Raw genomic sequence first — 15304 nt, forward strand, 5'->3', positions numbered from 1 at the left:
TTCTAATCACAAGTCAAGGAGAGCACTCTACCCCAATGACAGCAGGATGTATGTTCTTTCCAAGTGGACAGGAAATAGTCTTCAAGGAAAAAAAATTCTGGGCCATAAACCATAAAAGGATTCAAATCTTAAAAAACATAAAAGGATTTAAATCATGCAAAGTGTGTTCTGTGACCGCAACAGAAGTAAATTACAAACCAGTGACAAAGTCGGTATCTGGAAAACCCCAAATATTTGGAAAATAAATGCCACACATCTAAATAAGCCAGAGGTAAAATAAGAAGTCAGAACGGAAATTAGAAAATGTTTTGAATTGAATGAGAATGAAAACACACGGTACAAATTCTGTGGGATGCTGGTAGATCAGCCCGAGGACAGGAACAGTAAAGAACTGTATTAGGGAAGAAGCAAGGTCTCCATGACGTGACTTCGGTTTCCACTTTAAGAAACTAGAGCAAGGAATGCAAAGTAAACCCAAACTAAGCAGATGAAATAATATAGAGCAGAGCAGGAATAAATAGAATAGAATGCAGCCAAACTTCAGGGGAAAATCAATGAAACTCAACTTCGGCTCTTCAAGATCAATAAGATTGGCAAAGCTCTAGAAAAGGCTGATCTGGAAAACCAAGAGAAAAGATGCAAGTTACAGATACCTGGAATGAGAGGTCACATCACTATGGATTCCGTAGATATGAAGACATAAACAAATAAAAACATTATGGACATTATCCTAATAGAATTGACAGCTTAGAGAAAGTGGACAGATTTCATGAAGGACACAAACTGCCAAAGTACATTCAGAAAGAAATCGCCACAAATTCCCAGTGTCTGTTAATGCATTTGAATTTGTAAGCAAAAGCCTTCTCACAAAGAAATTCCAGGCCCAGATGGTTTCACTGGTGAGTTTCACAAGCACTGAAGAAAGAATTAATAACTCTACAGAAACTCCTCCAGAAAGTGGAAAAGGAGGGAATGTTCCCCAGCTCATTCACCGAGGCCACGACCAGAGAAAAATATTACAAGGGGATTTAAAAAAGGACAACCAATATCCTTCATGAGCATAGATGTAAAAAGTCTTAGCAAAACTTTAGTAACTTGAATTTAATAATATGTTTTCTTTAAAAAATGTAATGTGATGAAGCATAGTGACCAAGTAGATTTATCTTTGGAATGAAAAGTTGCTTTAACGTTCAAAATGTAATCAATGTGTTTTGTTTCACCATATCAATAAAATAAAAAGTAAAAACTATATGATCATCTCAATTAATGCAGAAAAGGCAAGTAAAAGTCAAACATCTACTCCTGACTTAAATATAAAACACAGAGCAAATTAGGAACATAAGTGAACTTACTCAGCTTGATCAAGGGCATCTGTGAAAAATCTGTAGGTAACAACACACTTAATAATGGTGTAAGAATGAATACTTCCTCCTAGAATCATGAACAGGACAAGGGTATTGGCTCTATCCACATTTATTCTATATTACAGATTATAGCCACTCTAATAAGGTAATAACAAGAAATAAAAGCCTGAAAAGGAAAAATAAAACTCTCTCTCTTCACAGACATGACATACATAATTGTCTATGTAAAAACTCTGTTGGGTTCTACAAGAGAAGTTACCAGAACTCATCAAGTACTTTTAGCCAGGTTGCAGGATACAAGATTAATATAAATAAGTTAAATGTAATTTCTATATTTTAGCAACAAACAATAGAAAACTGACATTAGTAAAACACTACCATTTATAATAGTATAAAATACAAAACATTTAAAGATAAATCTGACAAAAGTTGTATAAGACCTGAACAATTAAAAATATAAAAACATCAGCTAAATTAAGGGAGCTGTAAGTAAACACAGACATATATCATGTTCAAGGGTCAGAAGACCTATTAATAGGATATTAAGGTGTCAATTTTCCCCAAATTGACTTACAGATTCAATGGACTCTCAGTGAAAATTTCGACAGGCTCTCTTGTAGAAACTGACAAGCTAAGTCTAAAATTTACATGGAAATGTACAGAGTCTTATATAGCTAAAAAGCTTTGAAAAATAAGAACAAATTTGAAAGAACTAATGTTATGTGATTTCTAGACTAATCCTAAAGCTATTATTATCCAGACATTATGGCTAGCGTGCTGTGTAAAGCACAGTGCATGAGCATAAACTAGACAGATAGATTAGTGGAGCAGAGTAGAGAATTCAGAGATATGCCCACACGTACAGGGACAACCGATTTTCAGCAAATGGGCAATTCCGTAGAGAAAGAATAGACTCGTTAACACATGGTGCTGGAACAAGTGGGTAAGCATTTGCAGAAAGGTTGTTTTTGATTCTACTTGTGTAACATACAAAGTTTAATTCCAAAGAAGTGATAAACCCTAAATCACAAAACATAGAAGAAACATAGAAGAAATCATAAAACATAGAAGTAAGCATAGAGGGGCGCCTGGGTGGCACAGCGGTTAAGCGCCTGCCTTCGGCTCAGGGCGTGATCCCAGCGTTATGGGATCGAGCCCCATGTCAGGCTCCTCCGCTATGAGCCTGCTTCTTCCTCTCCTGCTCCCCCTGCTTGTGTTCCCTCTCTCGCTGGCTGTCTCTATCTCTGTCAAATAAATAAATAAATAAATCTTTAAAAAAAAAAAAAAGAAGAAAGCATAGAAAAAAATCTTTGAGACCTTGGGTTAGACAAAGATTTCATACATAAGACACCAAAGCGTAATCCATAAAGGAAATAAATACAAGTGTGTGTGTGTGTGTGTGTGTGTGTGTGTGTATATATATATATATATATATATATATATATATATATATATATATTTAGACTTCCTCAAATTTTAAAACGTGTATTTATTGAATGACATTGAAGAACAAAGAGTCAAGCCACAGACAGGGTGAAAATATTGGCAATGTGTATATCAGATAAAGTACTTGCATTTAGAGATTTTAGTTATTTATTTGAGAGAGAGAGAGAGAGAGCATGTTTGCATGCCCATGCATGTGAGGAGGGGGAGGGACAGAAGGAGAGAAACTGAAGCTGAACGCAGAGTCCAATGTGGGGCTCCATCTCATGACCCTGAGATTATGACCTGAACAGAAATCAAGAACGGGGTGCTTAACTCCCTGAGCCACCCAGGCACACCAAAATATGGATTTTTAGAATATATATATATCTCAAAATGCATTGATAAGCAAAAGGCAACAGAAAGAAATACATCGAAAGATTTGAATAGACATTTTGTTTTAATTATTTAAAGATTTTATTTATTCATTTGAGAGAGAGAGAGTGGGGGTGGGGAGGAGCAGAGGGAGAGGGACAAGCAGGACAAGACTGGTACAGAGGCCGGTGCGGGGCTCAATCCCACGACCTTGATATCATGACCTGAGTGGGTCGCTAAACTGACTGAGCCCCCCAGGCACCCCTGAATAGACATTTCTTAAAGGAAGATATATGGACTGACAGTAAGCAATGAAAACATTCCCCAAATCCCTGTTAGTCATTGTGATAATGTAAATTAAACCACAGTGAAATGCCATTGCACACCTATTAGGATAGCAAAAATTAGAGAGGCTGACCATCCTAAGTGTTGAAGAGCAGAGGGAGAAACTAGAACCCTCTTCCACGTCCCGGCAGAATGTAAAATGATATAGCTACTTGGAAGACAGTTTGGAAATTACAAATTTAACATATACTTACTATATGATCCAGCCATTCTACTCTTAGGAATTTACACTAGAGAAATGAAAGTCTATGTCCACACAAAAACTTACAGACCGATGTTCTGTAACAGCGCCAAACCAGTAATAACCCCGTGGACGACAGGTAAATGGAAAAACACATTACAGTATCGTTGTACAATGAAATACTCCTTATCAATAAGAAGGAATTTGATATTTATATATGCATATTTTGGTTTCTGCACCCACTTTCCATGTGTGTGTATGGGGAATCCACCAAGCATCTCAATTCTGGTACTACCCATGGGGAGACAGCATGAGCCCCCATAAGTTAAAAGCGTAGTCTTATAGGACAGTCCCTCACCCCCCCAACACACACACACACTACAGAGGCCAAATGTAAGCCCCGTGCTTCAGACCCACCGCCTATGGATCAGAGATTCTAAAGATTTGCTCCCTGGGTTCAATTAATTTCCCAGAGTAGCTCACAGAACTCAGAGAAAAGTTTTACTTGTTAAATTACTAGTTTATTATAAAAGGTTGTAGCTCAGGACCAGCCAGATGGAAGAGAGGCATAGGGCAAATTATGGGAAAAGGGGTCTGAGCTTCCACGCCCTCTCTGAGCCCCTCCTGCTGGGATATTCATGTGTTCACAACCCAGAAGCTCTCTGAATCATGTCCTTTTGGCTTAAAAAAAATTTTTTTTTTAGTTTTTTAACTTTAAGTAGGCTCCACACCCAACATGGGGCTTGAACTCACAATCCGAAGATCAAGAGTCACATCCTCTCCTGACTGAGCCAGCCAGGAGCCCCTGTCCTCTTAGGTTTCGATGGAAACCTCATTACACAGGCACGATTGATTAAACTACTGACCACTGGAGAATGACTCAATCTCCACCACTCTCCCCTCCCCTGAGGTTGGGGGGTCCATGGGACTGAATATTCCAACCTTCTAGTCCCAGGGTTGGTTTCCCAGGCAACAAGCCCCCCCCCCACCCTGTGCTTTCCAAAAATCACCTCATTAACATAAATGCAGCTGAAGTTAAAAAGGGCTCCTCGTGAATGACAACACACCTGTTTCACCTTTAGGGCCCTGAAGCAATTTCAGGAACTAAGCACAAGAGACCAAATATTATAACAGAAGATGCAATTCCAAGGGTTTGGAAGCTGTGAGCCCGGAACCGGGGCAAAGACCAAATATATATTTTTTACAAATCACAGTATCACAATGCAAAAACATGGCAAAATCTCAAATTAATTTTACTTTGAGTACAAGTGAAGGTAGCCTGACAAAAGGGGTATATACTGCATGATTCCATTTATATAGAACTCTAGAAAATGCAAATTAATCTATCCTGGTAGAAAGCAGATCAGTGGTTGCCTGGACATGGGAAGGGTGGTAAAGTGCCCTGAAGGGAAAAATTAAAAAGGGCACAAGCAAATTTAGGGGTGATGGGTTTGATCACCATCTTGACTGCAGTGATATCAGAACTTACCAAAGTGTACATTTCAATTTGGGCAGGTTATGGCATGTCAATTATGCTTCATAAAGCTGTTTAAGAAAAAATCCTATGGATTAAATCAAAGATACCTGCAGATATAAAATAAAAACCTGTCCCAGGCTGCCAATTTTTAATCTCTGGGAGAGCAGAAGGCTGGAGATAAAACGTGCCGCTGGAGGGATTCCTGTTCCTCAAACCATCAGTCACCTTGCGTCGCCCCTGTGAGAGAGGAGCAGGAAGCCCGGCTCTCATCGAAGCACGTTTCCACCTTTTGTCCGTTATATTCTTGGAAGTTCTTGAACAATAGTTCCCTAGAAAGGACTGCTTACCTTATCCAGAAAGGAAAAGGAGATTCTTATCAGCGTCAGACAACCTCCGCGCTCCTCATACCTCCTGCAAGCCCGAGCTCCCTTCCCTTATCTCTTAAATCGGCACCGGTACTTTTGATGTTTTCATATACTTCACCTAGTATGTTATCAGGCTTTTCTTTTCAAGCTACTTACTGTGCAAGGAGCAGACAGGCCTGGGACCCAATCCTGACGCGCATTAGTGACCCGGGCCCAGCATCCTGGTGTGTAAATGAGGATAAGGACACCGGTATAGCAGGCAACATGCAACAGTGGGGAGGGGACCCAGGGTGGGGTTGGAATGCCTGCCGGTTTTTGAATCCTAATATAGTCACTATTTTCACATGCATTTAAGAGAAACAAGAACCGAGTTCATGTACCTTGGTGTATGGGGGGGCTGTTTCTGGATAATGGAGCCCCTCTGAAGGCTCACAGGGCAGCCTGCCCTGCTGTGGCCCCGCCTCTTAGATGGCTACAGCATTCTGTCCCTTTGCTCCCTGTCACCCTGCCCGGAGGGGACTCTGCCTCTTCTCTCCTCCCTGCGCATGATCCCTGCAGAGTGATGGCTCTCGGGGCCGCTCCCTCCTGGCTACTCTCCGTGACTTCTCGGGAGCATGCATTCCTACTTGTGTCTCCAAATGCTGGCAGGGAGGCAGGCAGCATCAGCTCACATGGCCCCAGGGAAACGCTTTCCAGGTTTTCCCTGTAGAGGTTTGTGTGGTGTGGCCTTTTGTTTGATATTACAAGGATGCCCCACTAGGGGCACGTGGCTGCAGGGCTCCTTTGAGGTCTCCTCCTGCGTTGTGCCCTTGCTGCAGACCCAGTCCTTCTGGGGCACCCGGAGGCACTCATCAGAGGAAGATGTCCACATACCTCTTTGCCTCCAAGTCTGGCTGAAGGGGGCTCTGCCAGCACAGGGCTCAGAGAGAAGGCAGCCCTCCCTCCATGTCCCAGGGTTCTGGACCCTCAAGAGTTCTCTGTGCACGAGGGTCCCATAGACACCCCAGGAGAAGGGAGAAGACACTGTTGGAAGCAGTCAGGTCTGGAGACAGCAGAACCAAAGTTCTGAATTACAAGGGCACAGCAATCACCGTTGTCATCTCAGGGGTATCCATGGGAAAGTATTTTACGGAGGAGAGATACCAAGTGCTTCAGCCACACGGTGAGGGGCACACAGGCTTTTCTGTAGGATGCCCACTGTTACCCCTAAGACCCCTGGTTCCGTCCTATGTAGGGTCCATCCTCTGTGGCTCCAGAGAGTGGGAGCTAAGCACCTGGGGGTGGGGGGAGGGAGCCAGCTTTGGGGAGCACCAGGCTGACAGCTGCTAAAAAACATAGTTCAACTGAGTAAATTTGAGAAATTTGAAAATCTAATTGGCGTTATTAAATGATTTGTGAATCAGGCAGCATCCCACCTAGCAAGGAGAGGAGAGCTCCAGTGAACTCAACAAAAGAGAGGTTTTTAAAGGGAGTGACAAGGCATTAAAAAAGAAGAAAGACATGTTTCAGCAAAGAATGCATTGTTCAGGCAAGGTTGCCTTCCTGAGGGGAGCAGAAGGGAGGTATCAGTACATTTCCTAATGTTGACCTAGAGATTCCACGTGGGCTAGTTCAATGTTGAATTCCTGGGGGGTGGAGACTGTGGTGAGGTTAGGTATTAAGTCTTGGCTTCCTGATTTGGGGCCTTGACCTGAGTGACACCATTTTGGGGCCTGAGGTTTTCTTTTCCAGCTGTGGGTTGGCTTTGATGGCCCCTCAGATGCCTGGGGAGACAGAGGGAGAAGCGTCTGACTACAGATTCGGCTTGTTCTCTCCAGAAGCCAGCTTTCAGAAACTGCTCTTGGCTCTGCTAAGAGCAAAGAGAAAAGCCCATAGCAACAACAGCGACATCAACCCAATGGCCATTTTCTCTGTCCTGTGGCTGTCCTGAGACTGATGGGCCCAGTAAAGCAAGAGTACACTCGGGAGAAAATATTTCAACTCTGACTCATGGGACTCAATTCATCACGACCACTGTCTCTTCTGGAATTCCTCACATCGCGGTCCCTGCTCTGGAACGCCTTCACACTCTCTTTCCAGGTTTATCCCCTGCGTGAAGCTGCCCGAGATGCCCAGGCCGACTGCCCTTTGTCGGAGCTGATACAGCTGTGTTGCCCGGCCACGCACTCAGATGCTAACCTGGATGGAATCTCTTCTCGCATCTTCTCTCTTTGTTCACCAAATTGTGCCACGATTGCCTATCATGTTCCAGGCAGGAGAGACAACGGTGAATGCATAAGTATCTGTATCCTGCTGCAGAGAAGCTGGAAGGTTCTCTTTAGGAACCGTAATGGTGATTCAGGGTTCCAGACCCACAAAAACAGCCTGGGCGTCTTTGCTGGATCCGTGACCCATGGGACGTCTTACGTTGAGCCGGGCATTTACAACGTATTTTTGATTTTGAGCTGGATGTTACCTTGGGGATGCAACTGCCTTTCAGGGTGAATCTAAAAGTTCCTTCTGTTTGTTTGCTTGTTTTAATTTTACAGGACAGGAGAAAGGACAGTAAGCTGATGTCTGCTGTCCTGAAGAATCAAAGGTGCCCAGGCAAAGTCAGCCCGGGCCGTGCTGGGAAAGAGGCAGACAGAGAGAGTAGGGAGTGGAGTCCCTGGCAAGTCTGACCCCAGCAGCCACCTACAGAGCCAGGAGCAGATTCTGGAAGCTGGTTTCTAGAGAGAACAAGCCGAATCCTGTTAACCATTTGAAAATGGAGTTTTGAGGCCAAAGGCTTAGCTGAGAGGTAGAGTCAAAGTGCAGGAGTTGAGGCAGCTAAAAACCCAGGTGTCGGAGTTGGGGGCAAGGGAAAGCACAAAGGCCCAGGCCATGTGTGGGGGGAGAGGAGAGCGGAGCTGAAGGGGCCAGGACACCTGCATCCCTGGGGCAAAATGCTGCGGTGCCTGCAAGTGCTGGTCCTTTGCCCTTTGCCCCTGGACTCTGGGTTTGCAATGCAGCCAATACACCCTGACGACTGGGTGCTGCTCCTGGCCTCTGCGTTCTGAGACTCATGCTCCAGGGTGCACCCCACACTTCGGTTCCTTCCCATTCCCCAGTGAGAGCGTGTGGGAAGGGAATGGTGCAGGAAGCCTCTGCAATTAAAACCAAAATGAAACCGAATTTCCAGGTGGCGTCCTCTGACCCATGGAGGCTGCAGTCAGCCACCCCAGGGCTCTGGAGGGCATTCCCAGCCCACCCCCATCGCTGGCCCATCCACCCACCTCCTGGCCTCCCCTGCAGGCCCCTGGCCCTGTGCCCTCCGCCCCACTGGAGAAACAGGCAGGGACTGCAGGAAAGCTCACGACCAGGGAGAATGAGCTCTGAGTTGAGGACCACACAACTTAAGGGAGCCCTGGGCTCTGTTTTCCTGGGGGATTTGCTGGCCACACTCCATGGGATCATTTCACATCATTCGGCATCCCCCCGGACCCCCATGTCCTTCCCCACTACTCTCTTCTCTTATGACCTTGCTCATCCATTCATGAGGAAATAAGTCAGAGGAAAAGCAATTTCTCCTGTGCTGCAATCTCTATGTCAGCCTGCCCGGGTCCCTAAGTAGCCGCCCTTCATCTTGCTCAGGAGGGTAGGGGGCTGCTCCTGAGGCCCCCGCTGGCCACCCAGGGTGCTGTTTCAGCAACTCTGCACTCCTGCCCCATCACCAGATTTCTCTCTGTACCCAACGGCTCCCACTGCAAGCCAAGATGCTGGAGTATGGTCCATTTAAATACCCTCTGGGGCACCTTATCCCTCTGGGCTTCTGCCCCTTTGCTCTGCTCTCCCTTATAGCCAACCTCTTTGAAAGAACTGTTCAGGCTTGCAGGACCCAGCCCCACCTCCCCTTCCCCATGCAGCTCTGGACTCCACTGCACCTGCCCCTGCCTGGGGCCACAGTCACCAGCCCAAGGGCAGAGCAAACTCAGCGCGGACCTCAACTCCCACACAGCCCTCTCTAAAATGTTTAAAATGATAAAAATGTAAAGAAGGCATCAAGAGCAGTAAGGAGGAATAAGGTTCACCCCCCAATGCAGTTTTAAAACACTAACCAGAACTTTAATATTTTTTACATTCAAAAATAACACTTTGAAATGTTTTCAAATTATATTTTTTAGATTTTATTTATTTACTTATTTGAGAGAGAGAGCACATGAGCAGGGGGAGAGGCAGAGGGAGAGAATCTCAAGCAGATTCTATGCTGAGCATGGCACCGGACGCGGGGCTCCACCCCACAGCACGAAGATCAGCACACGAGCTGAAACCAAGAGTCGGACTTAACTAACTGAGCCAACCAGGAGAAAACCGAAATGTTTTCAAATTATTTTAGACTTACAGACAAGTTGCAAACATGGCCCAGAGAGTCCTTGCGTAGTTAGCACGTTACATAACAATAGCACCATTATCAAAACCGGAACACTGCCATTGGCCATGTATTAAGTAAGACTTCAGCTGAAATTCACCAGCATCTCCCCTGATGTCCTCTCTCTACCCGAGAATTCAACCCAGATCCCCTCACTGCATTTATCAGTCACGTCACCGTAGCCTCCTCCAATTTGTGAGAGCTCCTCAGTACTAGTATTAATTATTACTAATCTTTGGTAGAATGTCCCTCAATACAGGTTGGTCTGATGCTCTCTCATAATTAGATGAGCCATTTTGGTCAAGAGTACCATGGACTCCTAGAATTTTTAAGCTGACTGGTTACTATGTGACAGACAATATTGTGTTCTATTTTTTAAACATATTAACTTACTAAAAATCCTCAAAACCCCTCCTGAAGTAATGATTTACCTCCACTTCACAGACAAGGAGACAGGACATTAAATCATTGACTGCGTTCACACAGTTAGTGGGGACAGAGCTGGGACTTGAACCTTGCTCTGGGACTCAGCAGCCCACACTCAGCCAGGAGCAGTGGCTCCTCCAGGACAGACTCAAGGCTGGGCGCCTCCTGGGGCCCCTCCGGGCTGCAGCTCTGGATGCAGAAGACACCTGATGAGGCTATCCCACAGGGTACGATGTGGGGGGGGGGTGCTGAGGAGCCTTTGGAGTGCAGGGCTTGGAGAAAAGACAACATACCTGCTGAACAGATCTCATCCCACTGTGTGACTCTTACGGTCGATTGGACAGTAAAAATAAAATTCTAGATGATGCTGGTTAGGGCATCTCACACGTGGGTCCAAACTCCCTTCAACTTAGCCCCATGTTCTGCTTGGGTCTAGTTTTATTTTAAGGCAGAAACTATAAAGTAGGAAGATGCCAGCAAGTCAGGAATGTTTGAATTATAAGCAGCGAGATGGAGAACAGTATCAAATAGGAAAACGTGGCATAGAGAAAAATGAATAGTCTGTTGTTTTTGCAAAGCTATTGGTTCTGCACTGTCCTTGAAAGTTAATTATAATATGCACATTGCAAACAACCTGTTAATAAGCATTGGGACTTGTTAATAAGAGGAGTGTAGATATGGGCTGTTCAACTCAACTCTCTTACATCAAGATTAATTGCTGTATTTTTTCTTACACCCAAGACATATTAATGAAGCCTCATGCTTCTTTCTTTCACATAGAAAATGATCTCACATTCCATTAAATATTGACCTATGCCACATTTGTGCTTGTTTCTCATTTTTGAAACATCTTGAACAGGGAACGCTTTCTGGAGGTATATACTAGGTGGCCAGGGGGAAATGCATGGCGAGCATTACAGTGCGACTGGCCGGAGGTGTTTACCCGGAGTGGCTATCAATGGATCAGTGATACGCAGAGTAACAGAACAGGTGTTCTTCAGTGGTTGGACCTGGGCCCAGTATTGTTTAACATCTTTATCAATGACCTGGGTGAGACGGAATGGAAAGCATGCTTTGCACACGTGCAGCTGATACAGAGTTAGATGGGGACAAATGGGGCCCCAGCATAGAGGTTGTAATTCAAATTGACCTTGGCAGATACTGGCTTGCACAATTCAGCAACGTGCATAGACGAGATTCCATGAGTGGAAAACAGTTAGGAGAAAGAGACAACTATAAAGACAGTAGAGAGTGTTTTTTGTTCTTTAGTAGTTTGTTGCTGGCCCAGCTGATGGGGGACCAGGGCAGGAACACAGCAAAGGTGGTGGCCCTGGAGAGCAGGGGATGTCTTCTGTGTGCAGCCAACATGGTGATTTCTCAGAAGAAGGAAGAGAGCATTGTCAGAGGTAAATTTCTTACAGCTGTACCAGGCTCAGAGATTGGGGAAGGGTTGAAGAGAGAGAGGTGTGGCAAGTGTGGATGACTTGACTCAACGAAGGATACATCTGCAGGTTAGTCTGGGTGGAGAGAAGCCAGGGCTGTCCCTCTTGTGAATATAATAGAGCGGGGCTGAACAAGATGGCATGACTTTGCAATCCCGCAGAAAATAAATAACAAAAGCAAGCACGAATACATAAATGAATTCTTTGAGGTCATGTAAGTAAATGCCAGAACAGATAAGAAATAAATGATCAACAGAGAACATGCAGAACTAAGTGTAGGTAACGTAGAAAAAGCCATAGAGTTATGACTTGTAAGAGAACCCTGAATCTTGCGTTTGGAAACAGAAGAAAGCCAAAGTCCTGCCTTACTCATCATATTTCCTTTGAGAGCTAAACAAACAGGAAACAAAGAAGTACATAAATACATGCATATTTACCTAAATAAGGTGTGGGTAGAGGGTGGGATCTCCTGTACTCTATCGAGCTACCATTCACGGTTCATAAAATTTACCCTTTTCAAGTCTTCTTGGCACTGCCCAAAGCCCTTGTTAGCCTATGAATGAGGTAGCAGGAAATCACCCAAAATAATTAACAAACTGGATTTGGTTAGCTTGAAGAGCAGAAAAGCTCGGACCCAGAATTTCCAGAGGCGAACAATGATTTCCTAACTGTAACAAGTTGCTGAAGGAGGAAATGAAGTTACTCCCTTAAAGACTTTCGAAATTCAGATAAATTCTGATTTTTATGGCAAGGCACAAATGTGTGCTTACATGACAGTAAGATTATACCCTAGCACCTTAGGCCTTTGTGTGTGTGTGTGTGTGTGTGTGTGTGTGTTATTTGGTTCTGCTGTGTTATTTGTCAGCTCTCTGATTGTGTTATGTTGCGAAGTGTAAACTCATAAAAAGGAGAGATCCAGAAGCAGGAAAACAAACAGTTATTAGCCATTTGGGCCAGCGTAAAATGTAAATATTTTCTCAGACTCTGACCAATAGTCATATGAGCATTTGAGTGTTTCTTCTGTCCTTCATTCAACAGCAGTGCTCAATGTCGGAGTTTCTGATCGGCGTCATCATGAAACCAGATGGCATAAAATGATGCAGCATGAAACATCAGTTCTCCTGAGAACAGGGCAGGAAGTGGGCTGTGGTCAATTGCAAGCAGGCCTGGCTGGACAGAACCAGACCGATTATTATCCATGGTCATGGTGATGGGCTTGTCCTTCTGGTGATCTGTCCTGCTGTTCCTGACTGTGGAGATCCTGCCTTCCCGCCCTGAAAAGAAAGACCCTTTCCTTAGTTGTATGATAACATCTGAGCATCCCCCTTTCTCCCACTTTCAATGAAGGGGAAACAAATAGGATGTGGACAGCAGCTGGGGGGGTATTTCACAGATGGTGCCAACCGATCTACAAAAGCCTTTTGTTTTCAGGTACCCTGCCATCTGACAGGTGTTGATGGCCCAGTGGAGTCAACAGTCTGCAAGCTGGTTACCATCCCCGGTGAAGTTCATGGCTCCGATCTGCACTGTCTCAAGGGAGAAGAGTGCTCAGTTGAGGGGGTGGGGGGCCACCAGGGGGCCGGGCAGCTCTGCACAGGCAGGTGTCCACTTCACTTAATCAGAACCCAAAGTTCTCTTTGATCTGTTTCACAGTGTAAAGGTGATTCCTGAAGTTTCTTTCAACTCAGATGAAAATGCAAAAAGATATCAACTCTCAATAGGCTGACAAATGAGCCTTCCATAATTTCCACTCCCCCTTGCATTTGAAACCCCCTCTGCCTTATTGCCTGCTTTACCTCCTGAGTTGAAAGGAAACAAGCATCCACACAGCAAAAACATGCCAAATTCCCTCTTCAGGACAGAAGCCACTGAAAACAGCAAAAATTAATAAAAATTAAAACAGTGTTCTACTCCCAATGAAAGGGACAGAAAACTAAAAAAGGAATCAGGAAGCATTGCTTCCATTTGGAAATTTCTAAAGAATATTAGATTATGGGGGCTCAGTCAGTTAGGTGTGTGACTCTTGATTTCACCTCAGGTCGTCGTCTCAGGGTGTTGGGATCCAGCCCCATGTCAGACTCTGTGCTCAGCGGGGTGTCTGCTTGAGGTCCTCCCTCTTCCTCTGCCCCTCCCCCCAGGGGTGCTCACTTTCTCTAAAATAAATAAATAAAATCTTTAAAAATAGAATATTAGGTTATGGCTTCTCAGTTCAACTTTTGTACTTGGATACATCTTTAATATCTAATATAGATCCTAGCCAACTTTGACAAGCAGCTGCAGATTGGAATGGTTGCATTACATTATTTTGACCTTAGCAACAAATTTCCATTAGAGAATTTACACATGCCATTAGGATCCAAGCTGAAATAATATGTTAGCTTAGACGTACAGCCACTGCACAGGTGTCTTGGACATTTAACAAAGTTTTAACACACAGAATTCTTCCATTGAATTATTTTAGATATATCCATCATGCCTCTCTAGTAACTTGGAAGGGCATGATCTATTTGTGTGACCTACACACACATACACACACACATACACTCACACAGATATTGAAACAGTTCAACAAAGTGTGGTGAGTGCTTATTTCTGATGAAGGGATTTATGGTGATTTTAAACTCTAAAAAGTTATTGTATTGTTTGATATACATATCATGCATCTGTATCATTTTTTACAGAAATAAAAAGTTGCTTAAAAATTAATTGAAAATATCAACAGAGACTCAGCCTTCTTTGCTTCTCAGTGATGAAACTAAGGGGGTGAGCAGATTAAAGAGACATTTTCAAGTGATCAGATTGAGGAAACAAGCATGATTCATTCATTCATCCACTCTTCCATTATTTAAAAGTTCGTTCATGTGTGGGGCACCTGGGGTGGCTCCATCGGTTAAGTGCAGACTCTTGACTTCGGCTCAGGTCATGAGCTCAAGGTCGTGAGATCCAGCCTGGAGTCTGGCTCCATGCTCAGCAGTAAGTCTGCTTGAGATTCTCTCTCTCTCTTCCTCTGCCTCTCCTCCCACTCATGCTCTCCCTGTCTCTAAAATAAGTAAATAAATCTTTAGAAAAAAACGTTCATTCATGTGATCTGTCACATAGTGGGCCCATTACATGTCCGAGAATTGGATTGTGGCTGGGGATACACAGTCAATAACACAGAATGAACAAATTAGTAATGTTCTTCTAAAATATTAATCTTAAAAGATCTCACATTGGGTATAACTTCCAGGGTGAGGCTATACTTGGGGCAGGCACCTCAGTAGAGGTGGTGGGCATGGATCAAAGACTTTCATCAGCTGGAGACCTGAGTGAGGGATGCATGTGGCTACAGCTCCTATCTATAAAATAAGCTAAGAAAAATGTCCGTCATGGGGGCACCTGGGTGGCTCCGTTGGTTAAGTGTCTGACTTTGGTTCAGGTTGTGATCTCAGGGTCCTGGGATCAAGCCCCACGTCAGACTCCCTGCTCTGCAGGGAGCCTGCTTGTCTCTCTCTCTCCCGCTCTCCCCACTCATGGTCTC

General features: G+C 44.3%; 1 long non-coding RNA gene across 1 annotated transcript; it reads left to right on the plus strand.

Annotated features, from left to right (window-relative positions):
* The first annotated feature begins 10389 nt into the window (after window positions 1-10389).
* On the plus strand, window positions 10390-13971 carry LOC123786268 (uncharacterized). Its single transcript, XR_006777928.2, has 3 exons — window positions 10390-10569; window positions 11612-11748; window positions 13216-13971. It is a non-coding gene; the product is annotated as an uncharacterized LOC123786268 (long non-coding RNA).
* The last annotated feature ends 1333 nt before the right edge of the window (window positions 13972-15304 follow it).

The sequence above is a fragment of the Ursus americanus genome, chromosome 3 (genome assembly GCF_024610735.1).
Source record: "Ursus americanus isolate L20-20 chromosome 3, mUrsAme1.1.p, whole genome shotgun sequence".
NCBI lineage: Eukaryota > Metazoa > Chordata > Mammalia > Carnivora > Ursidae > Ursus > Ursus americanus.